We start from the raw sequence: 15,093 nt of genomic DNA, 5'->3' as shown, positions 1-15,093 counted from the left end.
AGGATGCGGTATTGGATGCTGCAGGGTGGGGTGCCGAAAAAACACCCAGCGGCGAAAAGTTGCGGACGATTAAACTTTTGGAGAAACGCAACTCGACGTCACCCTGCGGCACCAATCACCGGGTTGCTTTTTCTGGTCTAAATGGGCCCTTAGTCACCACTGTCTAAAAGCCACACTTCACGCATGAGCAGATCAGTTTCTTCTCCTGAACATCTCTCCTTCCTGCTTAGTAAATCTGCCATCATAATAGCAATGCGCCAAGGTACAAATTTGCCTGGCTTTTAAAGGGAATGGGAGATGACACATTAATTGGTTTATTGCATGTTATGCCCAAAACACACCTATGATTAATTAAGACACTAAGTACAACCCTTTTGAACCATGCGCCCAGCGCACGGACCCTTTTTTCCGCCGTTAAACTAGCAAAAGTGGATTCATACACGCCCTAAACGCACCTGGGCCAGGCGCTTCCCGCCGTGCGCTTAGATCGTTAAAATAGGGCCCTACATGTTCTTTAGCTGTATGGATGTGGAGGAAAACCCTCCAAGAAAAGAGTCAACACCCATTCTGATATTAACTTTTAGTCAAGGAACATTTTATTAAAAGTTTCCTTATATGAGAATGGCTGTCCTGCTGGGTTAATTCTTGGAGACAGCTGATTAATGCCAAACTGTAGCCTAGAACAATATGTCAAAGTGAAACCCCGGCTTTTCCCTTTAATGTGTTCCAGATGTTTCGGAAGCAAACATTTCATTTGGACAGCTCAAATCAGCAGCTCTGTTGTTAAAGTGAATGAGGTGTTGGCATAGATCTTAATTATATTGAGCTCCCTCTTCTGTTTTAACCCTGACAACAGGTGCGTTAACGATACTATTGGTTTCCTTTATAGTAGGCCTATCAGTTCCTCCCTGTCGTGTTGATACACAGTGATGCTAAAGGGTCGCAGTCGCTCCACTGTTTGTCAAGAGCGAAATATCAGTGTATGTTACAGATGCACTTCATGACTTCCAATCTTTTCAACTTAAAAAAGAAAAAGAAAATTCAGATGTTTATATTTGAACCCAATGCCTGGGTCTGATGGTAATAGTTCAGGCCCTCTCTCAGGTTTTGGTATGCAACTGGAGCGGCGGGGTGATGTCACCTCCATGATATGTGCCAGAAGGAGACGTCATCAAGTTCACTTAGAAACCCAAGACTGACAGGGGAATGAAAATCTAAAATTCAAGCATAAATCATCACACTAATTAGAGTGGTGGAAGCAGATTTAAACAGCATTTTAAGTATTTCTAATTAAGTTTGTCTGCCGCACACTTCCATGATGTACACCACAGAGTGTTAGTGAAGCAAAAAGGCCTCAATGGCAGTAAAAGGACACCTTGGAAAAAGTCCTAAAACCTTGATGTACTGCCAAAGTAATGCTAACAGTGCACTTCTCCGCAGCAACCCAATTTATGTGAGCAAGGAAGTGGGGGAGATGAAAACTGGTCAACTTGTCCTCCTTTCAGGCTTTTTCCATCAGACACAGCTGAAGCTAACTACCTCAGCAGTTGTTGAAACAGCTCCAGCGTGGTGCAAAAATTGTATTATAAAAAAAATGTCCTGTTGCTAATGGTCTAGTCATGCCTGGGTGTCATGTTGCAAGTCTCATGTACATTACTTACACTTGCAGATTCTTAACTTTTTCTCCATGCTCTAAACGTCTAAAGCAACTCAGCTGGCTCATTTAAAGGGGAAAGTGTGGATATCTATCAGGTCTGCAGTGCTGCTGCAAGGGCACATGGTAAAGGCGTTATGGCCCAAAGTGCCAGCAGATGTCTATAAAAGAAAAGAAGAAAAAAAAAAAAACAAGATGCTGAGTGAAGGAAAGAAGCAGTTTCATGTCTGCATGGCCTGGGGAGGAAAAGTGCGCCTCCAGCCTGTCGACAGGATACCTCAGAGGACAAAGACGTACCCAGAGTCCTCATTTGTTTTCCTTAATGAAAAATCAGTCTGAGCTCCAGAGCACAGCAGCAAATGTGTTTAGGTCCTAGCAGCGCTACAGCTGTCTGCGTCCAGTCATGTGTTATTCATATCTGCAGTCAAAAATGTCACGACTCCAAAAAACAAAACAAAAAAAAACTACAATTTCCCATTCATTTGTAAGTAAAATTCCCTGAAGTATGTGGTCTGTAAAGGGGATATCTGAGTTAAGAATTTGTCGTTGCTATCACTTTCATGGATGGCCAGACAGGATTGTTGTCTCGCTCCTGGATTGACATGGACTTGACCTCCATAGTGCAGAGGATTACAGCGTCCTCCTCCTCCTCCAGCATGTGAAGGAAACAAAGGCAACAGATGGTCGAATCAACACACATGGGTGTGTTTGGTAATCCCTCCTCCACTTGCTTCTGCTGCTTTCTGCTGGGGCTAGTGTCACAGCAGGGCCAAAAGCCAATATTGAGACCAGATTTGGGAGTTGGATTGGGAGAGGAATCTTGGCACTGCCAGTCTTTGGGGGGCTTGTGATGCCCCTTCACTGAATTACCGATATGAGCAATCTTTAGTAATGGAAAAGTCTTATTTTGAAGTATTTTTCTCATTCGGTATGTTTATGCAGAACCACATGGGATTATTCAGATTCTTCCTTACTGCGGAGGACTGAGGTCCTAACTTTTTTTTTGACTCAGAATCAGCTTTATTGGCCAGGTTTGCGTAAACAAACAAGGAATTTGACTCTGGTTAATCTTTGCTCTCAAAGTACAACACTCACTTAACATATACAGAATAAAAACAGAAAGGACAGTAAGAAATATAAAAAAATACTGTTATACAGTATACACTATAACAATACAATAATTATTATAATAACTTTAGCTTGTAACTATGTAAAAATAAAGCGATATCTACTTGTGACCATTAAACCCAGGTTATGTGGCCTTTTAGTGTGGACATGAGTTGTGAACAGTCTAACCAAAGAGGTATGTTTTTCCTTCTCAGATTGATTTATTTGAAGGCCTGAAGAAAGAATTTGTAATTAGATAAAAAGTCATATGGAATCATGATTTTATGCCACATAAAAGCTTAATTTGTTCCCTCTTTCCTTTAAGTTTGCCCCTCTTTCCTACTGTGGATTTGTTTGAAAAACGAAAATGCAAACATTTATTTATAAACTGTTAGAAACTGACACGTGTGGGGAAGTCATGGGGGAAGTAGGTCTCTCAGCAAATTATTCATCATGTTCCTTCTAAACACGAACATTCATTCTTCATCCTGAATCAAAGCCCTTAGAGAATAAACTGTAACCAGTATACAGATGCGGTCAATAAATCCATTAACCCGTGTTGCCTAAATCCAATTAGTGTTTGACATGTCAGCTAATAGTTTAATTAATAGATGATAGCGACAACAAGAACACGGAAGCAAAGGGGATTTGAAGCTGACTGTAGAGCTAAGGTGTGTATTTAAAACATATGGAAATTCATGTTGAAACACTGATAGAGCATTCAGAGTCATTACAGTGTACCCTCAATATATTTGTTGTTGTTAAAGAGATAACGAACACAGTTTCATATAAATGAACTGCAAAGAATGAGTTGAAACAGTAAAAAGCATGAAAAAAATTCAAGGCGTCTACAGCTACGCTAGCAGCTATGCAAGGCTATACTTCGGCCCGACTGTTCTTCGAGCTAACGGCTAACGTTGGCATGCTAACATATCACAATGACAATGCTAACATGCTGATTTTCAGCAAGTATAATGTTTACCATGTTCACCTTCATAATTTAGTGTGTTAGCATGCTAACATTTGCTAATTAGCACTCAACACAAATCTGATACTGTGAAATGTTGAAGATGCCGTTAGAAGTCAGGGGATCTTTAAAATGATCCCAATTCATTGTAAGGAGGACATACATGTTTGTACCAAACTTCATAGCCAACCCACAGTTGTCATAATTCCATACAGTAAATGTCAAACTTATCGTGGCATTAGAGGAAATTAAAATCATGGGATGCGTGGCTAAAACTGCTCCTACAAAATGTGTGCTAATAAAAAGGACAGATAAATTGGTTATTATGTATTAATGAAGCTAAAAAAAAAAAAAAAACGTACAGTAGCTACTACCATAGTACCAAATTCTGTGTCTGTTTCTGTTTTTCTGTCTGCCCTCCTTTACCTCTCGGTCTCATTGCCCTACACCCACACATTGTTGAGGGGGAGGGCTGACCCAGACTTCAGACTGACTGGTTCCAGATGCATGTTATTGTCCAGACCCATCTGAAAGGTGCACATCAGGAGGCTGAAGTGCCTTCTTCTACCTAGTAGGTAGGGGTGTGCATAAAAATTGATTCATATTCGAATCACGATTCAAGCTCTACAGATTCCAAATCGATTCATAGAATTCATATTTAAAAAAAATTATTATTACATTTTTTTTATTGTATGTCTACTGCAATCACATGGGAAAGGTAACTACATTTACATACTGTGAATCGTTTTTTGAATCGAGAATCGTTTTTGAATCAAAAATCGATTTTGAATTGAATCTTGAGCCTAAAAATCAATATTGAATCGTGACATTTTCTGAATCGTGCACCCCTACTAGTAGGGATTCCAGATTGGAGTTGTAATCAACAAATGGTCAATACATGGCTTGATAAAGGCATTAGATATGGGACTTTTCATCTTGGCAGTGTCTGCTCTTATAAATATGGCTGTTTGGATTAAAACTCTCTAATTCACACACTCTACTAGAGCTGTAATCGGGCCTTAAATATTCAGCCCGACAAGGCCCGAGCCCGACAGAATTCGGCCCGAGGCCCGACAAGTACATTTTGATTGACAGCTTTTTAAAAGCCCGAACCCGTTTACAGCCCGACATTATTCAAATGTGTGCACGAACACAGCTCTTTTGCCTTTTGTCAAGAATTACTCATTTATACATTTAGCATAATTTATTCATGACTAACGTAGGCTATAGGCCTCTTGGAAGTTGGAACAAAGAAATAACGTAAGTACTCTGTAACATCGTTATTCTCATTATGCACATGGTCAAAAGTTTTCCACACCTCAGACTTTACTTTCTTTGCTGGTGCAATCAAAACGTAATCGCCAGAGGCCAGCCTCCATTTCACCTCCTTATTATTGATTGCTAATCGAAACGCATCACCTGACCGCTCATTTACCGCGCAACCTGTCGGGTCCCGTTGGGTTCGGGCAAAGATCTTCAGCTCTACACCCTACCGCCCAGTATCCATTTGTTCTTTGTAGATCAAAGGTGCCAACACTCTGAGGTTACTGTAAAGGTCACATCTCCACTGGCTCCACTGTTACAATGAATGCTTGAGCTGATGGTCCTTAAGGGCACTTTGGATCCATCTCAGATTCATATTCCCCTCTTCTTTTCTTATACACATCTAGTACAAATTCCCAAAACACCCCATATACTGATCTAAAGCCAGGCTGGTCTCTTAACATTTGCCTGGCTACGAGTAAGGACATTCCAGTGGCTTGGACCCAAAATGCTTCCACATTCTTCCGGAAAGTCCCAATAAGATGTTTTGCTGGTGGAGTTTTTTTTTTTTTTTAAGTAGGTCTCCTAACAAGTTAATCAGGCCACAATAGCTTCAACATGGTTGCCATCGCAGAATGTATCATATTTCTGTTTTCTTTGTTAAAAACAAGCAATTTAAATACTGACTCATCAATTTGTTATCAGGATAGTCTACTCAGCATTTTTCCAACATGAACAATTCTTTGGCAAAATGAAAAACCAGAGAGCCAAGAAGTCAGACTGATGTACACCCTGGAGCGGCTCCATTGACAATTGATAGGAAACTAATATTATGGACTTCCCTACCAAATTCATGAGACAACATCATATTTTACTCGTGCTGATGGTCTTAAACCACAGATCACTCTCTGTGAGGCAGTATGTTAATGTAACATCCAGTGCTGGGAAGTAACTAAGTACATTTACTCATGTATACTGCACTTAAGTACAAGTAAAAAAGGCAGAGGGCAGGGTGTCTGCAGATACAGACACAGCCACACCCTTATAGTGGCTCATAAATGCGGATTGAGATTATTATTATATTAGTCTCTACATATTTTTATTAAATCCTTTGTTTTGTTCTCGTTGGCGGCACCTATGTCGATAAGCGGTAAGTTTTATCGTCTGTAGTCTTCACTCTTTTTCGGCCAGAGTAACCATTTACTCGCAACGCTAGCAGAGACCGAAAAACACAGTATGGCTTCGTAAAAAACAAAAACATAATCATAATACTGTAAATGCAAAGGGGGGGGGGACCTAACTGCGTGTCAACCACTGCTCATGCACACGCATTCATTCTCCCTTGTGGGGGGAGGGGCTTAGGAGACCGTTTGAGCTTTAGCAGAAACGGGGGGGAGGGACTGAGAAGTTGTCAGTGTTCAAATTCTTTGGTTAAAGCCTGGATCTTCACAATCCTACCTACAGCATGTTTAAGTAAAAAAAATCAGAATCATTTTTCTTCCACTTGTGACATTAGAATGCACGACAAACTCCTTTAACTGGTTTTTGACTATGAAAGACAATAGATATAACCATTACCTCATGTACCTCAGTGCTGTCACACTAGAGTGCATTTCAATTGCTGAGAACACACTGTATACCACATACACACACTGAAATCCCTGTGCTTTTGTTTGCTCTTACACAATGTGTAGCTGGGAGGAAAACATGTGACACATTAATCCTGGTACTTTAAAGATGTCTAATTGTGCTGTGAATGTGTACGGGTCTGTGCGTGTTTGGCTTTAAAATGATAAAATCTTTCCCTCGCCACAGGCCCGGACAGGTAATTCATGTGTTGTGCCTGAATAGTTTCTCTGCTGAGCGTTTTCCGGACGTCACATGGCAAAGTCTTGTTTGTGCAGAAGTGAAGAGATTGTGAAATCCAAGGATCTTTAGATAGCAAGCGAGTCAGACACGAAGTAGCTGTGAAAATTGCAGGGGCTGCTGAGGAAATAAAGAGAACAGCTCAGACTTAGATCAGACAAATACAAGGCCTGTAAACTATTAGGACATAAAACGCTGCTGTTACATCCGGACCACAGTCTCTAATCGAGTAAGACAAAAGCACTGCTGTGTCATCACATGGAAACTGCAGTGGTGGTTTATTCTAATCTGAGCACTTCTGTATCTTTATAAAGCTTTCATCAATGTCACTTCACCTTTGTTATTTAAAACCACATTCCCATTCCAGACACATTTATTTGCTGCGTTTGAAAAAATGAATCTTCGCAACAATGTCTCCGTTTGTGAAATGCACATCAAATTAGTTTACAACCTGAGAATACCAGAGGCAACAGTAGTGATGGTCAAATGAAGCTTCGCGAACCAGTGTCTTTACTTTCTGAGCTCACTAGATGGCGCGATCTGTTAAAGGAAAAGGTTAAATTAATGGCAATTCAATGGGTTTTCAAACCCTATTTTGAACAGAGAGCACCATCTAGTGAGCTCAGAAAGTAAAGACACTGGTTCGCGAAGCTTCATTTGACCATCACTAGGCAACAGTAAAGTATTGGTAGGATCTTTCCAGTATTTTCATGCCAATTAAAACAATCTAAAGCTGGAATTTGTAAGACTAAGTGTCAGTGGTGACAGATTGAAGTCCATATACAAACAAATTATGCTTGTGTGCCATTTAAGAAGCAAATGTCCCATTATCTGACTCGTAGTGTTGTGCACAAATGTATGGAAAGACATCGTACTTCTTTAGTTAGGTTGTAACCTTTTTTTTTGTAAGATTATTTTTTGGGGCTTTTCCCTTTATTTTTTGTTAGTGACAGTGGATAGACAGGAAAGGTGGTAGAGAGAGATGGGGGATGACACGCAGCAAAGGGCCGCAGGTCGGATTCAAACCCGGGCCGCTGCAAAGGACTACATGGGCGCACGCTCCTACTGGGTGAGCTAGAGGTCGCCCCAGCTTGTGACCTTTTATAAGAATATTTGTTTCTAACATAATCACAGTTTTGTAAACCCAATTTTAGGGAATAATGCAAAAAATGTTTTATAATTTTCTGTACTGTAAACTAAGGACTGTACTCAGTGATAGAAGTTATATTATAGTAGACTCTCACTATGAACAACAGTGTAAAGAATATAGAATGGACACGGTTTTATTTCTTAGGTTTTTTGAGTTCTTTTCACTTCCAGAGTTGATTTGTGATGGTTAATGTAGTAAAAGGGTTTCAGCAAATAAGAAAACAAGAAGATGTTTTACATTTTACACATTTACACAACATTTTTTTGTGAATGCTGGCAACAGAAAAGATTCAGAATGTAAATTTGTGTAAATTTCAGAAGACATCCTGTAACCTGAAGGCTTCTGAGCAGCTGCCAGAGATTACTCCGCTAATGAGCTGTCAAAGTGATTGCAGGATCCAGTATGACTGCCAACCCGAGTTTAAAGTGATACAGTGACTACAAGATAAAAAATATGAGATAGAGGATGAGGGAGGATGATGCCTCTTACCTCTTGCAAAGATGAAATATACTTTAGGGAGTGACTATCATTCATTTTTATTGCAGATGAGGGGTCATTTCACTGTTGAAACTGAGCCAAGTGGATATCTTTAAACTATAATGATATCCAGCATGTTAAAAGCTGCCCTTTGCTGCATGTCATTCCCCCTCTCTCACATCTTCAGCTGTCCTGTGTAACCCCTCATTTCCAACAACTGCGGTATGGCTGCGGATCGGCTCCGCTGCATGTTGGCTCCGTGCTCTGCCGTCCTTCAATACCCACATATATACATACATATATACACACACATATATACATATACATACATATATATATATATATATATATATATATATATATATATATATATATATATATATATATATATATATATATATATATATATATATATATATATATATATATATATATATATATATATATACATACATACATATATATATATATATATATATATATATATATATATATATATATATATATACATATATATATATATATATATATATATATATATATATATATATATATATATATATATATATATATATATATATATATATATATATATATATATAAAAGGTGCGCTACTTCCGATTGTCAAGCTGTGAAAACGTGGCTGGAAATTATTCTACCCTATTCTTCTATAGTTTCTCAATAAATCCAAGGAAAGGTTTAGGCCATAAAGTTGCTGACTCATTTTGTTCATTTTATATGTTGCTTTAAAAGTTGTTAGTGATGTTTATATTTCCTGAGAAGCACTAAGTGATGTTATTATTTAAAAATTCTCCACGGTTAGCTGATCTGGTATCAGATCGAGCTCAAATGATTCTCAGAGAATGTTTCCCACACGTAAATATCATAATGAAATCTAAGCTTTTGTTCTGGTTGTGTGAGTCTATAAACAGGTATGTTATATCATCACACTGGAAAGGAATAGTTCAACATGCTAAAGTCCCTGTCAACCTCTCCTCTCTGGCTCTGCAGCCAGGCTTTAGAAGTTTCCTCTGGGGACAACAACCATTTCCTCAGATCTCAGCCTGCATTCTTGAGAACTGTCCAATCTCTGTAAACAAGATCCCTGCTTTGGGGAACAAAAGCCACAAAAAAAAAAAAAAACATTATCTCACTGTCCGATTGAAAAGAATCCTCGATGCTCGTTCTCTCTCTCCTGGTATTCTCAACATTTCATTGTCAGGTCAGTGTGACTGAGCTTGACTGTAGACACCATTTAACACTTTCAAATCCTCTTAGTTTTTGACATGGCAAAACTCCCATCAGCCCCGTCAGTGTCCCCTAGCCACGTAAAAACAATAAATATATCACATCACAACAGAGAGAAGCTTAAAGGGTCAATTCCTATATTTGTCAACCTGTGTTGTTTATATCTTGTTCAATTTTGGGACTATTACTCGTGACATTTTACTCATTACTTCGGTGATGATAACAGCACGGTGTGTATCGTGGATTTTTACCAATTCTGACACAAGCCATCTTGGTGCTTACTAGCATGCACACATGCAAATAAAAAAAGAGAGCCACAACCTCACCCAATGCGTGTTGAGACTGAAAACAAAGTGAATTTTAGACGCAGCGTGACCACATAAAAAGGCAATGGAAAGACGTGAGTGGATGTGAAAAGATACAAATAGGTAGTCTGGATAAACGACGGATAATCGCAGAAACATACGGCTGTCCCACCATGAAATCTGCCAAGTGTCTGAAGGCTTTCTGGTTAACTTTTTGAGGCGCCATATGCACACATTCCGTACATCCACAATTCTGCACAAACTTTGCTTGTGGAAAAAAAAAAACCACAATACATAAAGTTGTGAAGTTAAATTGGCAATGACAGTGGAATTGCGCATTGTAGAAAAAAAAAGGTTTAGGGGGGTTTACTGAAACTGCTGGTCAGGCAGGTAAGGACTGACAGGATCAGAAATTGGGATGGTTTGCATTAGAATGCTTGCTTGCTACATTGTGTTCTGCAACTTCAAGTACTAAGAGGGAAGAATGGAGCACAGATGAGTTTTGATTCCCAAAAAATCTGAGAGACTGGCCAAAAATAAAAAAATCATCAGGTTACTGAAATTGATCAACACACCCCTGCAGATATGGTATGGTTGCACAGGCCAATACAAATTCTTACTTTCACTTTCAATTTAAGAGTTGTAATGTCCCCTGGGATTGTCCGTGAAATGGACAGAGCAAACTGGAACACTGAAAAACTAACATCAGACTGTAGAAACAACACAGATGTACTTGCACAGTGATTAAATGCTCCCTGATGTAGAGTACATTATCTATTTCTTCATATTTTCATGTTTTGGTAAGATTATGACTCAGTTTTAAAATGGTGGATATCTAATGTTGGAAGGAATATCTGCTGATTCATTTATAGGCAAATCATCCATCACTAAACTCAAAGTCTGAAAATAAGAGTGCCACTCAGTTTCCTTCAGGCAGCTAGTTGGTCAAAATGCATGAGAAGAAATACTTTGGCATGGCTGTTGCATGAAATGTTTGGTCTATTTGTGTTATTATTGAGGATGAAAGAGGGAAATGCAGAGCCCTGATTGTTAGCATCTGATAGCTTATTGTTTGTCTTTGTCAGGCAATGCACTCACTTTGCAGTTATCTTCAAGTCAAATATTCCATTAGTAAATGTTATTACTTCGCCAGATAGCATTTACACCCAGACACTGATTTTGAAAACACTGCTTGATAAACGAAGCCACAACAAAAAAGAAAGAAAGAAAAAGAATTCCACAGCAAGTTGCCATGCAGGCCAGTCGGTTTGTATGAGTAACGCTCAATGGTGTTTTTTGCCCCCAACTGCTCCTTCCAGGCAGCGCTGCGACCGCTGCCTTCAAGGCACCTAACCCTAACCTTAACCCTAACCATAACCCTAACCATAACCAGTGCTTCCCAACGGTGCCTTCCAGGCAGCGCTGCCTGGGGGCAAAAAAACACAGATAAACATGAGTAACAGGACTGAGTTTTTGACACAGCATCAGCAAACACATTAAATGTAGCCATATGACATCAATGTCATATGGATATATCAAAATTGATGTTGTACTGGCTTGATTTTTTGAAATGTTTTTATAAATTCTGTAAGGCGTCCTTGAGTGCCATGAAAGGCGCCTTTAAATAAAATGTATTATTATTATTATTATCAATGGTAAAAGCATGAGAACACCTTTAAGTGGTTTACCAAAACTATATTAAAAAAGATCACTGCATCTAAGAAATAACTTAGGTCACAGGACTGTACATTGAGATTGACATTCTCAGTCATACTTCGATCAAAAATACAGAAAATAGAGTGAAATAACTTACTTTTGGCCTTCAGGAGACTCAAGTGATGCTACTTCCTGTTGATCATGTGACTTGCGGAATGTCCCAACTTTTTTAGAGAGGAGGAACATTTTATATGGGGAGGAGGGGATACATCTGGTTAACAGGACTGAGTGAAAACCTGGGGACACAATTAAAATGTGTATTTTTATATTATGAATGTTCCATTGAGAAAAATATATTTTATGTCGAAATATGAAACAGATACACTATTATACCAACAAAATGTTTTTTTCTGAAGGATTCTAATAATTCAATTTCATGGTGAAGTGTACATGTAGTGTTAGAGATTGGGGACGGTCTTAATTTTCTTAGTGTTTTTTATTAAAGGTCCTGTGCTCGACATTCAGAATATTAATAAAGCAGTAAACAAATATTTGCTATGTAAAGATATAGTGGAGTAATAGCGTCCTGAGTAGAGAATGAAGTCCCTCTCCCTGTGTGTGTTCTAATAGCGTATTCTATTTGTACTCGGAAGTTGAATTTTCCAAGGTCAAAGTCGGAAAAACACACTCCCTAACCTCGGATTTCCGAGCTCTTAACTCGGACAACCACCGAGTAAAAATCCAACATGGCTGCTCTGTGCATCAACTTTTGTGAAAGCTGTAGTAACATACAGTTATAAGCACTTCTGTCTTATTTCTGTCTCACTAAATCAGTCGTACACACAGTGCTGTCCATCTTCTATCTGTAGACATGTTACGATGTTTGTATGCACAAAAAAACAGCGTCATAAACTGGCATTGCTAACAATGGCTAACTTGGCTAGAGCTAACGAAAACAATGAAAATCCGTCACTTAAGTTTTTATTAGCTGCCGACCTGAAAAACTGAGCTCTTATGTAGACAAAAGTGGATCCAGACGTGAGGAATCAGCAGGGAGAATGGGAAGACTGCGGGATCCTGACAGTAAGCTAACGTTATGTCCGATGCTGCGTTTGCAGCAAGCATATCTATAGAGATACTTTTTATGTCCTGACACTGATTCAGCAGAATGGCCCAATACCTCTTTATCATTTCAGGAGTCACATCAAAGGTGAAATTTTAAAGAAGGAAAATACAAGTCCCAGATAGCATTATCAAACAGTGCACAAATAAGTACGTGACTTACAATGCAGAAGTGTACTTGCTGGCGAGGTTAATCTGCTTGCATCACACCCTGTGCAAATGTCAGAGCTCAAACAGAGCAAGGGGAAAAAGATAAGAAGAAAAAAAGGTTCTGCTCTGGTTGTTTGGCTGTGAAGGCAGGCCAACATTTTTCCCCTCGAGTCTGCAGCTCTGTGATTTGTTTCTTCCCCACACTCCCTCGACTGTGGTTTTAGGCATTCCTGGATGGTTGGAGACTAAACTGTGATAAAAGATATTACCAGAAATCAGATCCCAATGAATCTTCCACGGTAGCGGAGAAAACTTCCACCCACTTCGTAAACAAGTCACATTGCCGGTGTTTGTAATGACCACAAATAACAGTAGAAGTGTTAATACATATTCTCGTGAATGTTATGTAAAAACTCAGGAGCAGCTCGACTCTGGATACGTGAAGAAGGTTCGGGAGATTTGATGACTTACACAGAAGCGTTTAATGAAATCTCCGTGGAGAAGAATTTGGATTAAGCAGTACAGTTTAACCACAGTGTAGTGTTATATAGTGCCATCCCAACTCTGAAATTGCTGTCTTCCTGAAAGTGTATTTAAACTCATTCTGCACATACAAGATTTAGAGATGACCAAATTAGGTCCTTCTTTACTCATCTAAGTGTCATGATTGTGGGTTCTGTTATGTTCTGTTTCCTGTTTTATTTTGAAGTCTGTCTTGTCTCCCTTGTCTAGTTTACTTCCTGTCCTTGGTTTTCCCTCCCTTGTGATTGTCTGATTTGTTTCACCTGTTGTGCCTCCTGTTCCTTGTTAGTCCTCGTTACCCTGTGTATTTAGTCTCTCTGTTTCCTTTTGTCTCTTGTCGGTTTGTCTTTCCCTGTCAGTCCTGTGTAAGTCCTGGTCATTTGTAGTTTTGAGTTTGTTAGTTGTGTGAGTTAAAATAAAGAGTTTGTTCTGCACATTCGCTGGTAGAGTCTTGCATTTGGGTCCACCTGCTGCAACCCTGACAGTACGTGACGTGCAGCCGCCCTGATTCGCCGCTGACGTGCAGCCGCCCTGATTCGCCGCTGACGTGCAGCCGCCCTGATTCGCCGCTGACGTGCAGCCCCCCTGACTCCGGGCTGGCTAGCTGCCTTCCTGATTCCCTGCTGGCTAGCCGCCTTCCTGATTCCCTGCTAGCCGGCAGCCTCCCTAGTGTTCTTGAACTCTCTATTGTCCCCAAGCTGCCCAGTGTCCCAGTGATGCCCAGCACCCCTTTTTCTGTCATGATTGTGGGTTCTGTTTCCTGTTTTATTTTGAAGTCTGTCTTGTCTCCCTTGTCTAGTTTACTTCCTGTCCTTGGTTTTCCCTCCCTTGTGATTGTCTGTCTGATTTGTTTCACCTTTTGTGCCTCCTGTTCCTTGTTAGTCATTGTTACCCTGTGTATTTAGTCTCTCTGTTCTGCTGATTGGCTAACAGCTAGCCAATGAGAGCCTGGCTATCAGCATCCTTTACCCACTGCAACTGGGCGAGCTAATAAATAGTAATGAGCTCGGGCAATATGATGTCAGACTGACCAGCTTTTGTAATTGGCCTGATTTCTCCGCTTATTTCTTTTCGGTGGCTAGAGCTAACAGAGGAGGTAGCAGTTGATTTTCACATTCACGACATAATACATCACACAACACATATGGACCTATTAACATATTTCAAAAAACAGTTTTGTGTGGCAGGGCACCTTTTAACAATTTTTTGGAGGAACACATTTTTTTTTCCATCCTCTGTATGCCTTGAAATTGTTATGGCCTGGCCTGTCGAGCAAAGTCGGTGATGAAAAGCAGTGGAGGCAGACAGCTCTGAGTGAATTTCCAGAAGGGCTCTCTCTTAAAATAACTTCCCAGTCCGGTCCTGCATACCACGTCTCTGTGTGTGCTGCTGAACACCGGCCTGCGCCGATCTGACCACCACCTCCTCCTGCTCATACACCTTCATCAGGACCACCTCAGAACCACACTTCCTCTGGTCATGTTACACTTTGGTGCCTTCATTCTCCAAAATCAACAGGGAGACATTGCACAACTTATAAATAAATAACAAGGATGTGAAACTTTGGCAAATTGTAAAAACAACTGCCTGCCAATTTGGAAAACAT

The 15,093-nt window shown here is 39.8% G+C and overlaps 1 protein-coding gene across 1 annotated transcript in view; it reads right to left on the bottom strand.

Moving 5' to 3' along the window:
- The window catches only part of snupn (snurportin 1), a 46,329-nt gene extending 34,422 nt beyond the window's left edge, over positions 1 to 11,907 (bottom strand). The window contains exon 1 of the mRNA XM_028584646.1: positions 11,851 to 11,907. The gene's annotated coding sequence lies outside the window, so the exon portion shown is untranslated. The remainder of the gene's footprint in view (positions 1 to 11,850) is intronic.
- Between the last annotated feature and the right edge of the window lie 3,186 nt (positions 11,908 to 15,093).

The sequence above is a fragment of the Perca flavescens genome, chromosome 8 (genome assembly GCF_004354835.1).
Source record: "Perca flavescens isolate YP-PL-M2 chromosome 8, PFLA_1.0, whole genome shotgun sequence".
Lineage (NCBI taxonomy): Eukaryota > Metazoa > Chordata > Actinopteri > Perciformes > Percidae > Perca > Perca flavescens.
The sequence above is the reverse complement of the archived record's forward strand: the minus strand, read 5'-3'. Positions and strand labels throughout refer to the sequence as shown.